We start from the raw sequence: 23036 nt of genomic DNA, 5'->3' as shown, positions 1-23036 counted from the left end.
GGCATTCTAGAACAATTGAAAATAAAGTAAACAAATAACTCAATTTAATCCTAAGAAAATATATTTTTGTGACTTTTTCATTAAAATCATGTGGAATATTTTTTGCTTGATTTAAAACTATGGGTTACGTAAGAGTGGAGGGCTCTGCTGGGCATAGGTGGAAGATGAGATCCTTGACCTCATGAAGGCTGGACGCCCCAGGGGGTGGGAATTTTGAGGGTGGGGAAGTGGGAGTGGGGGGGTAGGTAGAGGTTACATCCACAGAGAAGAAGGAGGAGGGGTAAGGGGATAGGGGGTTCCCGGGTGGGTGGGGGATGGGGTAAGGGGGCAACATATGAAATGTAAATAAAACATCCAATAAAAAAATTAAAAAAAAAAAGTTGACTTCTAAGTTAGTAGTATAGTACGAAGTAGAAATCTAACCTCATCAAAGTAACAGCAAAAAAAAAAAATGTTTTGTTGTTGTTGGTGGTGATGATAATGATAAATTGTCACCAAGAAAGTCAAGTAGCAAGTCCACACACACACCACTATGACATTCAGTCATGAAATTTTATCTTTGAGCTTTGAGCACGTTGTTTTTCATCTGTTTCTCTTCATTAGCATTTATTAATTTTCTTTGGATTGTTTAAACTGATTCTCTGAATTAATTTTATGGTTAGACATTGAGCAGTTTATAGGAGACTCTAATAATGTCAAACCTCATCTGGGATGGAGCTGTTAAAATGGTTATATTTGGGGAGTATAAAATGTGACCCCAAGCAAAGGAAGCTGTTCCTCAGCACAGCAAACTGTTTCCCAATGATCTTTGCAAGTTTCATGTTTAACTAGAGTGAAAACTCCAGAGTATCTGGGACTGTGGAGATGATGTTATGATGCTTAATTCTTGTATGCATCCCTTTGAAGACAGTTGGCTGAGAGATCCAGCATCTGTTTCCTTTCAGCTCTGCCCCAAGATGCAGGACTCAAAGCATGCTTGTGATACAAAAGAACCTGTATTCAATTTCTTCAGAACAGCATGCTATAGAAAATAAAACAACATATATTTTGAGATATTCTGAATTAAAACACTATCATATACTCACTTTAAAAGGCATTTTACTCCAATCCTCACTTTTCAAAGTAAAACTCAAATCTTTTCTGTTTAATATTGCACTTAGTAACACCTCGGACATAATGAGAAGTAAACTTATGATACAGCACCACTTGGGGTTTTAAACAGAACCAAATATTTTGCACAAAATATGAGACTTTTTATGGTTTTAAAATATGTCAAACACCTTACCCAGAATTGGCAACTGTGATAGTTTTAAAAATGGAAGAAAATAACTTACAAACAACTCATCACCTATATAAATATATTTGCAAGAGAATTCCAATTACTTGATTAATTGTTGCTTCAAACTAAAAAGACAAAATAAACAAAAGAAGGTCCAAAATATTATATGAGAAGAAAAGTATAATTTTATTTCTATTTAACAGAAATACGTTTATAAGTTTACAAATTATAACACAAATACAGCACATGTGCCTAGAAAATGAGTATGTCAATTTGCATAACAATTTTACAATCTTATGACTATAGTTTGAACATGAATGGCTTGTAATTTTAAGGCAGAGATTAGGAAAGAACAAAATTTGCATTCTCCAAATGAATTAATTACTTTGTAACAGCAACTAGAAAATACAAATTTCATAAGATCACTACTCACTTGAATATATGTAAGTGAATAAAATTCTCAGTATGCCAACCACAGTTGCTTCACAAAAATTATATAGAATAATACTTTGCTTACTAATAGGTACAAAATGTCAGTAAACCCTAATGTGTCTAATTGCTCCTACATTCTTTTATTGATGAGAGTCTAAAATTCACTGTAACAATTACTGAGTAATGAAATAATGAAGTAAGTAATTCTTACAGCATAACAAAATGTCACTGAACTAGGAACAGGGAAAGCCTATACTGAGTTAATTCTATGACATAATCATTATTAGGGAAATATGTCTTTAAATGCTATAATGTCTAACATATAAAATAGAAAAACTATTTTTGATATAGATTTTATTAACAAATACTCATATTCAAATATACATTAATTATCTGTGCATATTCTATCAATATACAACTAATAGTTCATTGTACAGTACCTTATTAAGTTTATGATCTGAAATGGATAAAACCAAAATAGAAAAACTTTTATTGTAACATATAAATCACAGTAGGAAACATACATTTTTTATTCTTAATGAGTTAAGCACAATCAATGGAAACTCAGGAATAAGAAGCTGTATGTCTTTCTCATTATTCATAGGTGAAAGGGCAGTTAGTAAACAAAGTAAATATGAACAATATTTCCTTAATATTTGTTAGTTTTACAAAGGAAATATTTAACTTATAATGTTCATAGTATTCCATTCTCTATGATTATAAATCACTCTCTTGCAAGATGTATACTGATAATATATCAATCAGGTATACCAGTTGTCTTAAATGGTCCATTTTGAAGAAATTCCCTAAGAAGCCCCGTTAGAATTGCAGACTTGCAATCTCTATCTTTATAACCTCTAAAATAAAATAAAATAAAATAAAGTGAAGTGAAGTGAAGTGATGTGAAAGAAAAGAAAAGAAAAGAAAAGAAAAGAAAAGAAAAGAAAAGAAAAGAAAAGAAAAGAAAAGAGACGAGACCTCTAGGCTTCCACTACTTCTGAACCACAAGCTAACTGCTAAACCTGTTTTGGATACATGGTTATGTGAACTTGAGTAACAACAATAGAGACGATAATTCAATGAGAACTAGCTGAAGCCTTAGCATTGGATTTACAGCATTTGTGCACTGTCACAATTAACATCAAAGTGGATGGTGCCTCCTATTCACTAATTCAAAAATATCTGAAATACAGTTTCTAAATTCAGCACACTGTTAAAAATAGGTGTGCAGATTTTCATAAGCTTTGAATTCTAGATGAACACAAATGAGTATGGCAATAATCATGTGAATAAAACTACATTACTTGTCTTCACCTGTTGGAATAAAATTGTGCTATAAATTCAAAGTGCAGAAAACAAAATGAGTAGAGCCTGTCCCATGAAATAGTACTCTATTCCCTAGTTTTCTCACATCTATCACTTTTAATTTTCTCTTTGTTGTGTAGATAACAAAAATGTCTTACACAGGGTAGTGAAGCTAATAATAACTAAGTGTTCATTATTAACCAGAAAAGATATATTTTAAGACAGGGAAAAGAAATGAATATGACACTGTAAATTTAGGAAATAAAGAGAACAACCTGATAAATGAGAAGAGACACTTCAGATATTTGAAATGAATGTCTTTGCAAATGTTTTACTTATATTTAAAATTAGGTAAAAATTATATATTTATTTAGGAGAGCTCATCTATCTAGGAGGTTTCACTATATTATAATTAGTGTCATTAAAAATAAACAAATAATGTCACAATAAACTCTCACTATAAATAATATAGACAGTTGGGGAAAGTTTACCCAATATGAGGCAAAAGTAGCATGAGGAAGAAATAGGAAAATGGTAAAAATAATTTTCTTGGTTTCTGAATAGCAAAATTGAATATATTCAGACTGTGCTTCCTCTCCCTCTCCCTCTCCCTCTCCCTCTCCCTCTCCCTCTCCCTCACCCTCTCCCTCTCCCTCTCCCTCTCCCTCTCCCTCTCCCTCTCTCTCCTTTCTTTCTTTCTTCTTAAAAATGTAGAAGTTTAGAAACTAGAATTATTGCCAATAATGCTACCATGATGAATTACTTGGGTTTAAACTGTGTTTTCAAGTATACAACAAAACATGACACTTGATACAACATAATAAATGTAGTACATAACATGTTATATTATGAAAGTAATAGCAATTTCCAAATATGTTGTTGCAGAAATGTCTATGAAGTGATACAAGTGATGTAGTTATTGATTTGATAACTTTGTGTTGATTCTAAATATCACCTGGATTACATGCAATAGATATAATAAAATTATTTTTCAACTAAAATAACAATAATAAACTAATCAATGGAATGATTTTAGGAGCAATATCTACATAGAATCATAGACAATATGACTTAAAAGGTAGGAGGACTTGGAGTAAGAGTTTAGTAAATTAGGTGTTTAGCATGATAAATAGAATGATCCAGAATGACAGTTTAAGTCACACAAGTTTGTATTGAGAAAGTCATTAAATTATGTAACCAGAATAAAAAGAGAAAAATCAACCCAGCAGAGAAGATAACAATATTTGTAAGTCAATACTCAACTTCATCTGGAATAACAAACAAACAAACAAACAAAAAACAGGATAACTAAAGAAATCTTGTAAAATAAAAGAACTTTGAGAGGTCACCATCCCAGATATACTATAATGTAAATCAATGTACTACAGTGTAGTACATATGTGTTGTGCTAAAGAGCAATAGTAATCAAAATTTTATGGTATTGGCATAAAAACAGACATGTTCATCAGTGAAATCAAATCAAACACTCAGAAATAAACCCATACACCTATTGACACTTGAAGCCAAAACTGTACAACGGAGAAAAGAAAACATCTTCAACAAATGGTGTTGGTCTAATGGGATGTCTGCATATAGAAGAAAAGAAGTAGACCCATATTTATTACTTTGTACAAACCCAAATCCAAGTGGATCAAAGACTGCAACATAAAACCAGTTTTGCTAAATCTTATAGAAGAGAAAGTGGGGAATAACCTTTAATGGAGACAACTTCCTAAACATAAAAGCAACAGCTCAAGTGTAAGATCAACAATTAATAAATGAGACTTCATGAAACTGAAAAACTTCTGTAAGACAAAGGACATTGTAAATAGGACAAAACTTCACTCCACAGAATGGGAAAAAATCTTCACCAACCCTTCATCTGACATAAGCCTGACATCCAAAATATATACATAGCTCAATAAACTAGACATCAGCAAGCCAAATAATTCAAATAACTCAATTTAAAAATGGGGTATAGCTAAACAGAGAATTATCAATAGAAGAATCTCTAATGGCTGAGAAGCACTTAAAAATATGTTCAACATCTTTAGTCACCAAGAAAATGCAAATCAATATGATTCTGAGTTTCAGTTTTTTTATCCTTCAGAATGGTTAAGATCATAAAATCACATGACAGCACATGCTGGTGAGGATGTGGAACAAGAGGAGTACCCCTACATTAGTGGTGGGAGTGCAAACTTGTATAAGCATGTTGGACAACAATTTGACAGTTTCTCAGAAAATTGGGAATAGTACTACCTCAAGATCCAGCTATACCACTTCTGAGTATACTCAAAAGATGCTTAACCACACCACACATTCATTTGACCAACTATGCTCATAGCAGATTTATTCATAATAGCCAGAAACTAGAAACAACAGAGATGTCCCTCAACTGAAGAATGTATAAAGAAAATGTAATGCATTTACACAACGGAATGCTACTTTACTATTAAAAACATGGATATCTTAACATTTGCACACAAATGGGTGGAACTAGGGAGATCATCCTGCATGAAGTAACCCAGAGCGAGAAAGACACACATGGTATGTACTTAATTTTAAGTGTATAGTAGCCATAAATTACAGGATAACCATGCTACAATCTACGTTGTAGATTGTACAATCTACAATGGGGAGATCAAGGAAGCTTGTTTGAATCTCACTGAGAAGGGGAAATAAAATTAACATCAGGTGTGGATGTAGGGAGGGGACATGATGAGACAAAGGATATGGAGGGGAACAAGTGGCATCATGTATGGGACAATAGGGGGAGAAAGAATTGGGATTGGTGGTAGTGGGGAAATTCTGGGAAAACTAGAAACCTAGAACAATAGAAACTCCAAGGAATCTTTGAGGGGAAACCAAAGATTCCTAGCCAAGATTCCTAGCAATAGGAGATATGGAACCTGAAGTGGTCACATTCTGTAACCAGGCAAGACTTCTAAAGGAGGGATCAGGACATCAATCCACCCACAAAACTTTCAACTCATAATTTTTCCTACCTATAACATGTGCAGGAATAAAGATGGAGCAGAAATTGAGGGAATGGCTAACCAATGACTGGACCTATTTGAGACCTATCCCATGAGACAGAGTTTACCCCAGACAATATTAATCACATTATCTTATACCAACAGACAAGAATCTAGACTAACTGTCATTTGATAGGCTTCCTCCAGCCATTGTCAGAAGCATATTCAGAAACACACAGCCAAACATTAGGCAGAGCTTGGGAAATCTTGTGGAAGATGGGGACATGTTTTGAAGGAGCCAGAGGGGGGAAAGGCACCATAAGAAAACCTATAGAATGGACTAATCAAGGCCCTAGGGGTCTCACAGATACTCAAACACTAACCAAATAGCATGTATGGGACAAACCTAGTGCCCCTATATATAAAAAATATATGAAGCTTGGTCTTTATGTGAGACCCGAACAACTAGAGCAGAGGTTGTTTGTGACTATTGCCTGCCTTTGGATCCTTTTCCCCTAACTGCACTGCTTTATTTGTCCTCAACGGGAGTAGATACACCTGCTCCTATGTAACTTTAAATGGCAAGGAGTGTTGATACCCTTGGGAGTCCTCCCCTTCTCTGAGGAGAAAGGGACAGGAGATGGAAGGATGTAAGGTGAGAGAGAGGGACTGGGAGGATAGGAAGGGTAGCTGCTGCATACGGAATGTAAATAAATTAATGAGAAAAAAAGGAAAAATAGGTGAAAGCAATGCTGGAGTTGAATTTAGAGACATATAAACAAAAATATGTTATTACAACTTTTCAGTGATTTTACCAAATTATTCTTCATGGAAAATTTTTTAAATGTGTGAATATTGAATGAACAGAAATGAAATCTCTGCAATGAACCAATCACCAGGTGGATTTTCATTAGTGACAGAAATAAGGATCTAATCAAATGATAAAGCAGATTCAAAGTAAACAAACCTTCTCGAAAATAATATAAAAAAGAATTTATTTAACGTGTGTGTGTGTGTGTGTGTGTGTGTGTGTGTGTGTGATATTTTCAATCTGTTGTCACTTCAAGAGTATAGTGAGCATACAAGACAGGTAGCCTAATAAAAGATTTAACTTTTAATGGGGAGGTTTCACAACAATGTCTTGGATTAATGTCCTATCAACTTTATTTGTGAATTTAGGGCAATTTTAATTGTTGGAAAGTAAAAACTGCTGAATACAAATTTAAGACAAAAACTAAGTTAAATTAATGGGATGTGGAACAGAGATATTGAGGCCTTTAAGATCAGAAGTCCATCAATCTGAGCAGGATAGTCGGGAAGTCACCCCAATGTTTTGTCTTTTTTTTTTAAATAGTGAAATATGTTACCTGGAAGCAAATGTGCTGGGCATTTTAATATTAACTATACAAAAGCCAAAGTTATCAAAGTGGAGGAAAACACAGTTCATAAAATGCTTAACTGTGATAGGACTGTAGAAAGAATATAGGTCATTTTCTTAATTGATTGATGGGGGAGGGCTAGCCCAGGGTAGGTAACACAATTCCTGGGCTGGTGAGTCTAGGTTCTATGAAAATACAGGCTGAGCAAGCCATGAGGATCAAGCTGATAAACAGCACTCCTCTATGGCCTCTGCAACAGCTCCTGCCTTTAGGAGCCATTTGAGTTCTTGTCTTGACTTCCTTAAATGATGAACTGTGCTGTGAAGCTTAAGCCAATAAACCCTTTACTTTTGTCACAGTGTTTTATCACAGCAAATAAAACCCTAACTAAGACAGCATATGCAAATTTTACAACACATAAAAAATTAATTGTAACCTGTAAGAAAATCTCCTTAAAATCATTATATAATAAAAACATAAGTTGCAAAGACAAATTACCATAACATCTATCTGACTCCATAATTATAGAAAGTACAAAAAGTTCTAGGTATGCAATATATCTTTATATACATATATATTTCCTTTGTATAGTCAGATAAACAGAGTCAATGTTAGAATATTTTTAAAATAGCTACCATTAAAATGTTAGTTCAACAGAAATACTCATAGAGGCCAATGGCTGGATATATACATTCTGCAACTGTATTTCAAGAAATAAAAACAAGCAAAAAGGAAGAAAAATGAAAAAAATAAAAATATCACATACACACTGAGTGAAAACATATGGTTTATCAAACATGTGGGGAACATAAGGCACACTTTCTGTCAGATCCAACTGTAGGGACACTGGAGATGTCTTTCCAGAATACAAAGTTCAAGTAACCAGAACCAACAATTTAAGTGAGACTGTCCATGTAAATAAAAATACAGGACTCAGACTCACATCTGTATCATAAAGAATATGCATGGCTAGTGAGTATGTTCTTCAAGTCCAGCTGGACAAAACCACATTCTAATGTGAATCATAAGAATTCAAGAATCACACACCAAAGGTTGGATGAATTTAGTCCTGATTCCTGGATTCTTCAGAGAAATTCAAGACTTGATCACACAGATGCTCAGTTCAATCTTTCACAAAAGAAGCCGTGCAATTTATCATCAAACCTTCATAGTGACTTGTCCCCTGAACCTTCACCCAGCCAATACCCGGTTTTGATGATATCTGTATTCCCCCTGATCACCCACACTCCAGTGTCATTCCATTCCCCACAGCCTGCCTTTCTGTGTTTATAACCCCTGTGTGAATGAATTACCATTTGAGAAAAAATAAATTAAAAAAAACCCTACACAAACTACACACACTTATTTCTAGTGTGTGGAATTTTATCTATCATCACTTTTCATCACTAAGCATAAACCTGACCATACAGTAGGTGGAAAGTAATCTTCTTTTTACTTGAATGTATCCATCACACTCTATCTAATATTGAAAATACTTGCAAACATAAGCCATAGAGTATGAAAACAGAAACAAAAAGCATTTCTTTAGCAATTGGCAATGTTTATGAATGGTCACTCTGTTAACCAGCAAACCAAATGACAAAAAAATATTATTTTCATACAGATATTCTATTTAAATTTTAAAATATCAGTGACATTTTGTCAATCGATTTAATTAATTTTTCCAGCAATTATGTTATTTAAAGTTGTAGATCCTATTCCAGTTACAATCAGGAATGGAAGTAAAATTCCTTAGTCTTATTTTGATGTATTGTCAGCAACAGGTCCATGAGTGAGAAATAATAGAAATGTACCATAAAAGCAGATGCTAAATAATAAAAGTAGGATGGTTTTACTTCAGACAGATGGTGAGGAGCTTTTATCAACACCAAAAGCCGGCCATTTGGTATTGGATAGCCAACTGGTGTGCTTTTACATGAGGGGGACTATATCTTCTGTATTTAAAATATTTTAAAATACCTAAATAGTGTGTGTGTGTGTGTGTGTGTGTGTGTGTGTGTGTGTGCAATCATATGTGTGTACACGGATACATGTACCAATGGAGGGCAAAGCTGTCAAATTCCTCTGGAGTTGGAGCTACAGGTAGTTGGTGCTGATGTGGTTGCTGAGAACTAGGCTCTGTCTCATGAAAGAGCAGCACACAATCTCAACTGATTTATCACTTTGGCCCTGACATGTTTTGTCTCTGTTTCAAATTTATTGTGGTGGTCAGACCAACATGTGGAAGAATATTATTTCTGCAAGAAAAACAATAATTATGAGTGAAATGTGCTTCTTGTACATTCCTAGTGGGAAGACAAGAAACTCAAAATGTAACATTATTACAAGATCTTTAAGTTAAATGAAGTTGCAGAAATTGACTATGCCCAATCTAATCATTGCTCTAGTGAAAAGAAGAAATGTGGATACATAGAGAGATACTGGGATACATTTGAAGAGAGAATAGATCATATAGCTACAGAAGGAAAGCAGTCAAATACAGTCAATCATCAAGCCATCAGAAGAGATAAAGTATTCTGAAGCTCTAATAATCTTAAAGCCCAGTGGCTAGTAAATTTCTTTGTGTTTGAGCTATTCAGTCTGAAATACATGCCATGAAAGCCCCGGAAAACTAATAGGTATATGAAACATGAATACAAAGATGGTTTTTTAGAGGCTATGTCTGAATAATAACATAGACGAAAAGAAGTAGTAGTAAATAGTTAGAAATATTTAGATAATACTGACAGTGTGTATATGGTCCTTGCATGAAACAAGGCCCTGTATCAAATCTATACAAAGGAAGAGTAATCCCAAAAAGTTATAACCATGTTTCATTCTGATTCCATGTTGAAATTAAGATTATTTTCTGATCTTGTTCATTTATTTAATTTTAAGAAATATCTTTCACAATTATAAATACACATTGCATAATAGATACTAAAATAAGCTAAATTTAGTTCATCTTATCTTTTCTCAGGCAAGTCATTACCTTGGTTGGAATTCTACTCACTGAAAGACAGTAGGGCAAGGTTCTTTTCAGTTTTGAATAGTTTGGATGAATTCCAGAGATCAATGTAGAAATTAATTGCTAAACTTCCTGGCATGAGTCTTCTCATCAGCACCGATTTCTTTGAGCAGCCATCGAAACGGGCATTGCTTGCCAAGGTAAGAGTTTGACAGTTTTGCAATTAGGAAGGACGGGGCATGATTCATTTCTCCTAGGAGTCGATACATACACTGTACAAATTACATACGCAGGCAAATTAACCACAGTGTTTTAAACAGGATTGTTTAATATTTCATCATTTAACATTACTGTCACTCATATTTTTCTCCCATAAGGGACACACTTGAAAATAATTAGACTTAAGTATTTCACAACTTAGTGATTTTTATATGCAACTCACAAAATGGTACTTATAATTTAATCATTCCAGAGATTATGGAAAATTGATTTCTAAGAAAATAAGGCATCTGGTGATATAAATAATGTTTGCAAAATTGAGTAATTTATAATACCCAAGGCATTGCTTGTAGTGAACTTTAAATGAGTGTGGTCATGACAAACATCACCTTGCCCTCTGCAAGTTTCCAAAATTGCACTGTGCTGTGGGGATCAAAGACAGATTTGGTGTTTTACATCATATTTGAAATAAATATGAAATATTAACTTTACTCTCATTATTCCAGATAAACTTTGACTAGGTCTATTGATACTGAATGCAAATGACATTGTAAGTCTCATATTATAAACTATTTTACTAATAGTTTATTTTGTTAATTTGTGTTGTCTCACATATACATAAACAATATTCCAAGTTTTAGTCTTAACTACCAGAATCATTATTGGCCATCATTATTTATCCTGTAATATGTATGTAAGTTTTTATCTTTATTTTATTCCAATTAAAATAGAAAATTTTAACCTTAGTTAATTTGATGATTACCTATTTTTACCAAAGTTGAAGGAAAATTATGAGAGGGAATTTTACAAAGAGAAGGAAGCATGTAGGATCCTGGTGTAATTGTTCATGTACATGCTTCCACGCATTGAGATGCAACCTTCCATCTGTGTCCTTCCCTCCACCCACTAAGATGCATTATTCTACATGCATAGTTTCCTCCATCTTGTACAGTGTATTGCTCCATATTTGTGTTTGCTTCCAAACACTGAGATACAATCCTCCATCTGTGCACTTGCCTCCAGCCCCTGAAATGCCTCCTTCCGTTGATGTCTTTGCCTCCACACACTGACACGCTTCACTCTTTCTTTGTTCTTTTCCAAACATTGAGTTGCATCATTCTGTAGCTGTTTCAAGTTTGTACATGTGAACATACGTACTCTTACTCTCTTTAAAATATCCTAGATCCAACAGTTCCTTTCAGTTACTTCGCAAGATATCTGAGAAACATTACAAAATTTTCATCGTGCAAAAATTTTTTTAAAAAGTGTATTAAAATGTTTTTATTGCAAAGTGACTGAGTTTACAGTAACACATAGAAAATTATTGTTTGATATTTATGGAGAGGAGGCAAGTTCCCATGTCTCACATGAAAACACATGGGGAAGATACATGCCACTGTATAAAGGCTGCTCTGTGCTTTGTGTTCTCTGTGGTCTTATTTAGAGTTAATTTTATTACTTTCTTAAGGAAGTCTTTATGCTTCACAAATCCTTAAGTAAATACTAACTCTGTGAACTGAATCCCTGCAAGAGCCTCACTTAAATGGAATCAAAAGGTTTTTTCACATTATTTTTAATTGGTTATCTCCTTCCCATAAAAGACAGGACCCAGGTGTCCTGAATGCTAGGGCAGAAAAGGAATGCACTGAGTTCCTGTGAAGGGAAATCTGAACCAAAACAAAGGACTGAATAAAAGTGTGTGAAAATTCAAAAATGTACGCACATTGAAAAGACATAAATGTCCTTGGAAACATTCAACGCTGGATTGGTTTAAAGTAGTTAAAATAGACATAAGAGGTTAAAAGTAAAATTTTCTGTGTAACCCCTAAGTTGAAAACAAGTGATGCAGTTAGGCAAAAATATTCCTGTATGAGTAGACTCACATTATAACTAAATATTAAATATGAAAATAGTTTAAAATATTTTAAATTAAAATTGAATTAAATCACTTTCCCTTAGTCTTTCTTCCCTCTAGTCCTTGTAAGCAACCCACCCTCCAGCCATTTTCCAAGGTTTTAGAATCTCATGCACTTTTTCTTTGATTATTACTGTATATGTGTGTATAATATACATAAATATACTTATATTTGTATATCGGTTTATGTGCCTTTTCAGGACTGACCACTCTTCATTGGATAAACACCAAAAGGACTCATCCCAGAAACCCACTGCTTCTTCTTTCAGTAGTCATTACTTGCCTACAGCTCTTTGTTGACAAGGATGACCTCATGATTTTTCACCTTTGCAAATGAGTATGTTCATATTAATATGTTCATTGTTATTGACACATTTTAGTCTCATTTGTGTAGTCATAAACTATTACAATGAGAGACTTTCTTGTTTCCTGGCTCTTGCAATTGTTCTTTCCCTCTTATGAAATGTTCTCTGAGCCATAGATTCAACAGCTATGATGGAAATATATTCATGGGGGCTAGGCTTCCTACACCCACTGATAGCTGACTTGCGTGCAGTTGTCACTTTCTATAATGCTTGACATTTGCTGTAATTTAGGGTGGGATTTTTCAAAACCTACTTTCATTATGATTCTTTAATACTACAGTCTTCCTTATAGCCCATCACCACCCGGAGGTAAAAAAAAGAAAGATTAATAGAGGAAATTGGGTTTTCTTGACCTGTTTACCAATAGTTTTGGAAACAATTCCAATCTTCATTGTCAGCAGTCTAATCCAAAACACTGAACATGTATAAGCAGCACCAGACGGATTTAGACAGAACAAACTGTGAGGTTCTACTCATTGGCACATGTCCATCAAAGTGGCTAGCAGCCAACCATTGGACTGAGCATGGGGTCCCCAATGGAGGAGTTAGAAAAAGGAATGAAGGAGCTGAAGGGGTTTGCAACCCCATAGGAATAACAACAATATCAACCAACTAGACCCTCCACCCCCGGGCTCCCAGGGATTAAGCCACCAACCAAGGAGTACATATGGAGAGTCTCATGGCTCCAGCTGCATATGTAGCAAAGGATGGCCTTGTTTAGCATCAATGGGAGAAGAGATTCTTAGTCCTGTGAATGCTTGATACCCTAGTGTAGGGGAATTTGAGGGCGAGGAGGTGGGACTGGGTGAGTTGGTGGGGAACACCCTCATAGAAGCAGGGGTAGGGGAATGGGATACAGAGTTTTGGAGAAGGAAAACCAGAAAAAGGGATAACATTTGAAATGTAAGTAAAGAAAATACCCAATAAAAAATATAAAATTGAAAAAAAACAGTGTAATATGAAAAAAAGATATTCTTCCAAATGAAAATAATCTTTAAGAGAGAATAAGGAGAGCTGGCATGTTATCCATGTTGGCTTTTCTTTCATTTTTTGTCTGTGATTGAACCTTTACTGGTTCTTCTTTGTACTTTAGAAAGCCAGTGGCATAGCAAAGTTATCTTTTATCTTTCCTAGTTTCTTTGTGTGGCTGCAGCCTATTGCCCTAAAAGTTAACCCTAAAAGATAGTATTAAATGGTATCACCTTTCACAATGCAGAAAGCAGTTTGTAAGTTTTAAATATTTCATTAAACCCTCGAGGCTATAACAATGTCCTTTTATTTCCACCAAAACATTTTATTAACATCAAATTTTGATCGAACAAAAACAAAACAACAAAACAAAACAAAGAAATGTAAAATCTTCTACACTGCAGAGACAATCGCATAACCAAATCGATGTCTGAACAAATATAACCAACCCAAGTCAATATCTTTGATTTCCTTTAAGTCCTTATATACCCTCCCTCCCCCTCCCTCCCTCCCCCTCTCCTTGTCTCTCCCTCTGTCTCTCCCTCCCTCCACCTCCTTCTTCTTCCCTCCTTCTTCTTCTCTCCTTCTTCTCCTCTTCTCCTTCTCCTTCTCCCTCTCTCTCTCTCTCCCTCTCTCTCTCTCTTTCTCTCTCTCTCTCTCTCTCTCTCTCCCTCTCTCTCTCTCTCTCTCTCTTTGTATGTGTGTGTGTGTCTGACCTCAACTTTCAATAGTCACTATTCATTCCAAATATATGAAATTTTAGATTAGGACATGATATATTAACACCATAGGTCTCTTGTTTTGGTAGTGTTTCTTTCACTTATCAGTAATAATAAAGCCATGTTCTTTCTTAAGAAAATAGGGGAGCTTACTCCTTGGTGTAACCAGATGTCTGAAAGATGATAGCTTTGTAAATCCGAGCTTCGTGCTCTCATCCAAGGGACTGTAGACATGGGGATTGTATGTTGATGCTAACACCAAAACAGGGGCACTGTTTTACCATATGATTTACTCAATTTAAGATTTACAGGTCCACAAAAAAGATGTGATGAAAAGTCCTCCTATAGAAACATTTTCCAGAAATATATGAAGCTTACGAAAAAAAATCAGTTTTATAATTGTTTTTTTAATTAAGAAGAAGCTTCATTCTTTTAAGATTCTTATTCATTGTGAAAAATTAGCAAATATACTTTTTAAAGATATGTCATTGTAGTATTAATTTTGGCAATGAACATTTAACTTTTTTCTTGGTATGTTAGTATGAAAATATTTCAGGCACATCATTTGGAACAAGATAGCACATAAATGCCGGGCAGTGGTGGCGCACGCCTTTAATCCCAGCACTTGGGAGGCAGAGGCAGGTGGATTTCTGAGTTCGAGGCCAGCCTGGTCTACAGAGTGAGTTCCAGGACAGCCAGGGCTACACAGAGAAACCCTGTCTCGAAAATCAAAAAAAAAAAAAAAAAAAAAAGATAGCACATAAATGTATTTGTGAGTACAAAATTATGGGCAGTGTATTGTAACTTTAATTTTTTAAACCTTATTTTCAACGATGATGTTTAAATGCTTTCACCTCTTGTTTTAGCCCATCACCCACCAGAGGTAGTGAGAAAGAAAGGATATGAGAGAAGTGGACCTGTTTAGAAAGGTTCTTTGGTGCAACCCTTGGCTGTATTGTCTGAAAATTGGCAGTCCAGTTCACAGGTCAGTAGTGCCAGCATAATCTACTTGAAAACACTTTACAGATACACCAGTAGTCCAGTTTGGTGAAGTCAGGATAGTAAACATGAATCAGCATCAGTGGTACTACCTAACAGAGACAACCAGGCCTCAGCCTCAGCATGTGTCACCAAGAAGGACCAAAAGGAATGCCAGGAGAAATTAGTGACTGTATCTCTCTCAGACACTCAAAGATCAGCAATTGAGAGACCAGCAAGCTTACACAGCTAGCTCTAGAAGCAAACCATGCTCAGCTCCTGTAACTGTCCATCAAGTCCCATTTATACCCTCTAAACATCACATTACATCTACAGGTCTTGCCTCAACAGGTGTTTTGTCTCAGCACTGGTACCTGTCCCAACTGATGTCACTGTGTCAAACAGCTGAGTCTGCCAAAGTGGCAAGAAACTATAACATGTCACCAGAAGTTTTATTCACTCATTTCTCTCTAGGGAGTCACAACAAATACAGCTAAATTACCCAATGTAAGGCAAACCATTACACATATGTTGTTCACAAAGAATCCTTCATCACATACCCTTTCACAGGCTTGTTTTAGCCCAATATCTTTTCACCTGTGTCTGTTTTAGCAACACATTTCTTCCCAAGTCTGTCTTATTCTTTCACTTGTGTCCACTTCAGCTAAACATTCCTTCAAGTGTTTGCCCCGACAAAACACCATTCAACCAACTTTCCAAAGAACCCTTCAGTTTATACTTTAGTGTACATGATGGTCAGAGGGAATTGGGTCTGTTCTTATAGCATGTAATTCTCAGAGATTAAACTCAGAGCATCAAGCTTGTTGACAAGTGCTATTTCACGGAGAGTAAGTCATTTGGTGAAGATGAATCATTTGCAAACCTAAAATGTGTAAGGAAAAATAGCCATGTTTTTAAGATACTGAGAACGTGTTGGTCATGACATTCATCTGTATTGTCATGAAGTATTGTCTTCAGGTAATACTTTACATTATAATTTCTTTTAACTTCACTTATAAAGATGTTGGTGTAGTGATTTTTTTATATTTTAATGGTTATTTTATTTATTTACACTTCAAATGTTATCTCCCGTCTGAATTTTTCCTCTGCAAACCCCTTATCCTCTTCCCCCCCTGCTCCCATGAGGGTGACCCCCCACCCCGACCCGCACTTCCACTTCAGTGTCAGCGCTCTAGCATTTCCCTACCCTGGGTCATCAAGCCTCCATCAGACCAAGGGGATATCTTTCCATTGATGCCCTGTAAGGCAATCCTCTTTTACACATTCAGCTGGAGCCGAAGTTCCCCCCATGTGTTCTCTTTCATTGGTGGTTTAGTCCCTGGGAGCTTTGGGAGAGTCTGGTTTGTTGATATTGTTGTTCTTCCTAGGGGGTTGCAAACCATTGTTGCTCCTTAAGTTCTTGCCCTAACATCTCCATTGGGGTCCCCATGTTCAGTCTGATGTTTAGCTATGTACACTGGCATCTCCATTGGTCAGCCTCTGACAGAGCCTCCCAGGGACTATCCATATCAGGTTCTGTCAGCAAGCACTTCTTTGCATCAGCAATAATGTCTGGGTTTGGTGTATGCATATGGGATGGATCCCTAGGTGGGGCAGTCTCTGGGTGGCCTTTTCTTCAGTCTCTGCTCTACTCTTTGTCCCTGCATTTACTTTTGACAGGAGGAATTCTGAATGAATATTTTTGAGGTAGGTGGGTTGCCCCACCCCCCAACCTTGCCTATCCACTGGATATGATCTCTACAGGTTCAATCTCCTCTCTGAGGCATATACCCAGAAGATGCTCCAACATAGACCAAGGACACATGCTCCACTATAATCATAGCAGCCTTTATAATAGATGGAAAGAACCCAGATGACCCTCAACAGAGAAATGGATACAGAAATATGATATATTTGTAAAATGGTGTACTACTCAGCTATTAAAAACAATGACTTCACAAAATTCTTAGGCAAAAGGATAGAACTAGAATATATCATCCTGAGGGAGGTAACTCAGTTACAAAAGAACACACTTGGTATGTATTCACTGATAAGTGGATATTAGTCAAAAAGAATCTCAGAATACTCACTATACAGCTCACAGACTATATGAAGCCCAAGAAGAAAGAAGACCACACCAAAGTGTGGATACTACAGTCCTACTTAGAAGGGAAAATAAAATAATTTCAGGAAATAGAGGGAGAGAGGATCCTGAAGGGAGATAAGAGGGGAAGGGAAAAGGGGGGGCAGATCAGATACAGGAGGAGATGGGGGAGAAATACAGGGGATCAAGAATTTGAAAGGATGTGTGTGGCAGTGGAGGAGGAGGAACAGGTGCTAGCCACTAGAAGGTCCCAGATTCCAGGGACTCAAGAGTTTCCCAGGACCTAACAGGGAGGATATTAGCGGAAATAACCAACAAAGGGGAGATAGAGCCTGGTGCGGTGATTCTTTATTTGCCAATCCCTTCATTGAAAAATGACTCCTGCTCACTTTCATTTTAATATTTATTTATCTAACTCTGCAATAATATCATAGTGTCTAACCAGGTCTAGAATAAGTTTCTCCTGCTGACACTTAATATGTCTCCAAATTTGGACCTCTATAAAATAATCCTTCTTCCCTAAAAATGTACTCACAGATTCCAACTTTAAATTTCTGAGCAACTGTGAACATACTTACATCTCTAACCAGAAAAAATGCCTTTGATTATGAACTTCAAGGCTTTCCATCAAATGGTTTCAGGTCACATCTAATTCACCTTCCTTTGCCAGGTGAATGTCAAGGAAGAGGATCTTTTATTGTAAAACCTAGTAAATCTTACTAGCTTAGTTACGTAATATCTACTACAGTCCATATTTCTATAATCTCTGTTAGCAAGAATTTTAAAAATGCTTTTATATTATTTTTAATTTAAATACATCTATAGCTATTGAGTTTAACTTTTCCCCTAAAGTGACATATGACATATTTATTTATTGCTTGTGCTTTTTCCCATAGTAGAGTAAATGCTTTCTTTCTGTGTATATTCATCTATTTGTGTGTGCGTGTGTGTGGCGGTGGTGGTGTGTGTGTGTGTGTGTGTGTGTGTTATTTCAGTTGCCTGTTCTTTTAAATTACAACCACATGTATTTTTCTTGGATTTTTATAAAATTTGTTGTGAGTCTACTTCACAATTGATTCTTCGAAGGATATTTTCCAGGAATAGTCTTTGTAATAATCTTTAAAGACTTTGAATTTTTTTTATAAGATCACAAATATATAGTCTTATATTCCTTTTACTCTTCCTTAAAAATTAACAATGTCGCTCTCTTTGCCCCATCTACTGCGAGAATGAAGACCATTCTCAGCAATCAGACTGTCGACATTCCGGAAAATGTCGACATCACTCTGAAGGGGCGCACCGTCATTGTGAAGGGCCCCAGGGGAACTCTGCGGAGGGACTTCAATCACATCAACGTAGAGCTGAGTCTTCTTGGAAAGAAAAAGAAAAGGCTCCGGGTTGACAAATGGTGGGGTAACAGAAAGGAACTGGCCACTGTCAGAACCATCTGCAGTCATGTTCAGAACATGATCAAGGGGGTTACACTGGGCTTCCGTTACAAGATGAGGTCTGTGTACGCTCACTTCCCCATCAACGTCGTTATTCAGGAGAATGGGTCTTTGGTTGAAATCCGAAATTTCTTGGGTGAAAAATACATCCGCAGGGTTCGGATGAGGACAGGTGTTGCTTGTTCTGTCTCGCAAGCCCAGAAGGATGAATTAATCCTTGAAGTAAATGATATTGAGCTTGTTTCAAATTCAGCGGCTCTGATTCAGCAAGCTACAACAGTTAAAAACAAAGATACCAGAAAGTTTTTGGACGGCATCTATGTGTCTGAGAAGGGAACCGTGCAGCAGGCTGACGAGTGAGGCCTCAGATTCCTAGCTCCAGAAACAAGATCCTGATCACAAGTACAATTTGGGCAATAAAGGACTTATATATTGAAAAAAAATTAACAATGTCATAAGGCATATACACTCTATACAAATGTATCTGTATTTCTTTATTCCTTTTTTTAGCATCATCTTAAGGAATGGAATTTAAAAGAAAAAGTATAAAGTGTCAATGAAGATAAACTCAACAAAGATCTAGCTCCAGATAATGAGAAACATCCACAAAACAAAACAGCACTCAAAGGTTAGAAAACCAATAGGTCTCCTATTTGGAAAAATACCAAATCAATTGCCAACCCCATACAGATTTCATAATTTTGGAGGATGATGGCAGGAATTAATATAAGGTGTCTATTTTAATCCCTTTCTGCCTTAGTTTTTGAGGCAGGGTCTCTACTAAAATTCAAGCTCACTGTCATTCTATAATCAATATATAAAATATGCAATTTACCAAACTTTACTCTAGATTTTAATTCATGAAAAGCACCCTCATATCTATGTGACATGTTCACACATATAGCGACATAGATTATATACTAGGAAACGCATGTGGAAGTGCATCTTATTACATTTTTATCATGCATAACTTAGCCACTTTCTACAACTAATGTTGAATTCCATACAGGTGACAATATCAGTTTCTGAATTAGAACAATACCACAAATGTACTAGAATAATGACTGAATATTCTCACCTTTGACTCACAGACATTCTTTCATAGATGAAAGTAAAATGCTCTATTTTTCTCAGGCTTGACCCATTCTTATTTATATAAGAAAATTTATTAATTTTCAGTTCTCAAAATCACTTTGAAATATATTTGGAGTATGTGTCATACTACCCTTTAAAATTTTATTGCACATGTGTGATTTTTTTCGAGTATTTAAAAAGTATTATAGGAAATTAGCATAATTTCAATGGAAAAAATGGAAGAGAGACTCAACTAACCTAACATTCTCCTAGTTAGATACCCGAGGAGATTATTTTCGCCTTTAATTATTGAAGATAATCTGCTATTTTATTTCCCCTTTCATCCAATGAAAGTTAATAATGAAATGATGTCTAAGAGTTCTCATTGTTATTGAATTCACTAGAATTATTATGGAACATTCTATGGAAAATTGTTTACACAATAGTTAACACAATTTAAGATGGATAGGAGAGCACAGAGTGAATTTATACCCAAAGAGTGTACTATAGCTGTGTAATTAATATGTCTTGATTTCATACATTTTAATGGCTTTGCTATTGACTGCTTCACTGTTCTTTAGGTCATACAGAACAATATCCCTTAAACTTTTCCGTGGACTAATTACCTATGGATTTGTTTTCATTTTAAGTGCTGAATCAGATTTCATTAGTTTTGGAGATGTCTGCAATTCTACATTTTAAATAAGCTAAGCAGAAAAACCAATAGGAGGGAGTCCTCAGAACACTGTAAATATCAAGGCCATCAGATGCTGAGCAACAGTGGTTAATGACTGCTCCCTGGACTAACACAATGAAGAGTGATACTTACTTTATGTGCTGCTGATTGTTTTTCAATGAGAACAGCTACCTCATTCTTGATTAGTAAATTCTTGGAATGAATTAGCAAAATACTTGTAGTTGAAAAGGAAATGTGGCTAAATTCTTTCTGTTTTTATGTCTACAGGGAAATACAAAATTCATGTCATTGGATGCACAAGATGTATACAGTTTCTACTTTTATATTTCTTCTTATAGCTTACAGGAAGGGTCACTAATCAGCTTAGGGAAAGGTCAAGACATTCATTACTTACCACATAATAAATTGGAGTTGTTTTGCTTCATTTGTCTATTCCACTGATTAATGCTATGCCTTTCACTGTGTATTTTAGAAATAGCTAGTAATTATAGTAGCAGTAGTGGTAGCAGTAGTATCAATGGGAAAATATCTCTTTTATTTACCTCTGAAACATAAAAGACACAGTAGAATACTTTGTATATAAACACAGTTTCATCCATTTTCAGCTTCATAAGAGGTTCTATTTAAAGCATAGTGTAAATGCAACTTATGCTCTGTGTAGTCCTGGAAGCCCTGATGATGAAGGCCTAAGCTTAAGGACACATATTTTCCTCTTTTTGTAAAGAACATAGAGCTGTCATATCGTAAATAGCTTGTCTGTTTACAAAGGACACACTAAAGAAGATACATCAGACTTTTCTGTTGGACTTTACTAAAGAAGTAATGTAGCTAAGATGAGCAGACCATCTAAGAATGGAGATTCCTCAGTGAACAGCTCATTACCTCCCCAAGCACCGTCAACAGCCAGAAACATTTGAGACTTTGTGAAATATAACAAACTATACAGAATCAACTAGTATTGCTTCAAAACATATACATTTTATAATAGTACATTAGAAATATGTCAATACATGACATTGGTGTACCTTTTGATGGTCTACTTTTCATAGTTAGAATCTTATAGAAGACCATTGAATTGATTTCTGAGAATTACATTACCTTATAAAACATACTTATATACCATGATTGGTGATATACTCTTTTAGTGTCAGCACTTGAGAGGAGTCCAAGCATCCAGATCTACAAAGCAAGGTACAGGTCAGCTACTGGACACATAGTGAGATCCTATCTCAAAAACAAGGGCCAACAAACAAATAAACAAACCCCAAAACAATATTACAAATTATTTTCAATAACAAACACGTGTCTCAACTATTTCTGTTCCCTAGAACACAAAACTAGTTCAATAAATTCTACAATGTTGGCATGCCATCAACAGTGACTCATTGCATTTTACTGCCATGTAGACATCCGTACATTAAAGAAAAATGGATTTGTTTGTGATCTTTTTCTTCCAAAGTTCTTTAAGAAGGTATTTATACATGTGTAATGTTAAATTTAAATTGATAATGCCGCAGTACTCATTTTAGGTCAACTCAGGTGCTCAGAAAAAATGGAAAACACAATTTAAATATTAAGTAAAAAATTAAAATTAGATGTTCAAATATTTCAACTGTTCATTTGTCCTATATTTATATGTATCAAAAATTTTATGACAAAATAACATTTGAACTTAAAGTAATTTTTATTATGCTTCTCCTAAGCATTCTTAGTAGAAAATCACATAAATTTCTACTTAGGAATACAACAATTTGACTAAAAATATATATTTTTAAACTTTTATTGCTATATTAGGAAGATAACAGCCTTTTTAATTTTGACAGTTTCTTCTCTTCTCTAACAGTACAATAAGACATTAAAATTACAGAGTAGTAAAAGGAGAAAATATATCTTACAGAAAAAACAAATGACATGATGAAAATGTCAAAATTAAAAACTTGTCCTGTTGTATCAGAAAAAAATAGCCATGCAAAAGAACAAGCTGTAAGAAACATTAAAATAAATTAAACTTATTTCTAATCTTGAAACTATCAATAATATGCTATAACATACTTTTCTTGTCACATCTCCTTCTAAAATCACCTTTGGAAACCCCCTTTTCTAGATAGAACCAGACAGTTACAAAATAAATGTCTTAATCTATCCTGCAAATATACTTTCTCATATAGCTTAGTTATGCTAAAATTCAAACCACTTTAACCCATGGT

At 35.2% G+C, this 23036-nt stretch overlaps 1 pseudogene across 1 annotated transcript; it reads left to right on the top strand.

The window, feature by feature from the left end:
• Positions 1-18821: 18821 nt before the first annotated feature.
• Positions 18822-19501, top strand: LOC114614845 (annotated as a pseudogene). The gene has a single exon (XR_003710385.1). The product of XR_003710385.1 is annotated as a 60S ribosomal protein L9 pseudogene (transcript).
• Positions 19502-23036: the final 3535 nt, after the last annotated feature.

Source organism: Grammomys surdaster, unplaced genomic scaffold (genome assembly GCF_004785775.1).
Source record: "Grammomys surdaster isolate TR1022 unplaced genomic scaffold, NIH_TR_1.0 126531, whole genome shotgun sequence".
Taxonomy (NCBI): Eukaryota; Metazoa; Chordata; class Mammalia; order Rodentia; family Muridae; genus Grammomys; species Grammomys surdaster.
The sequence above is the reverse complement of the archived record's forward strand: the minus strand, read 5'-3'. Positions and strand labels throughout refer to the sequence as shown.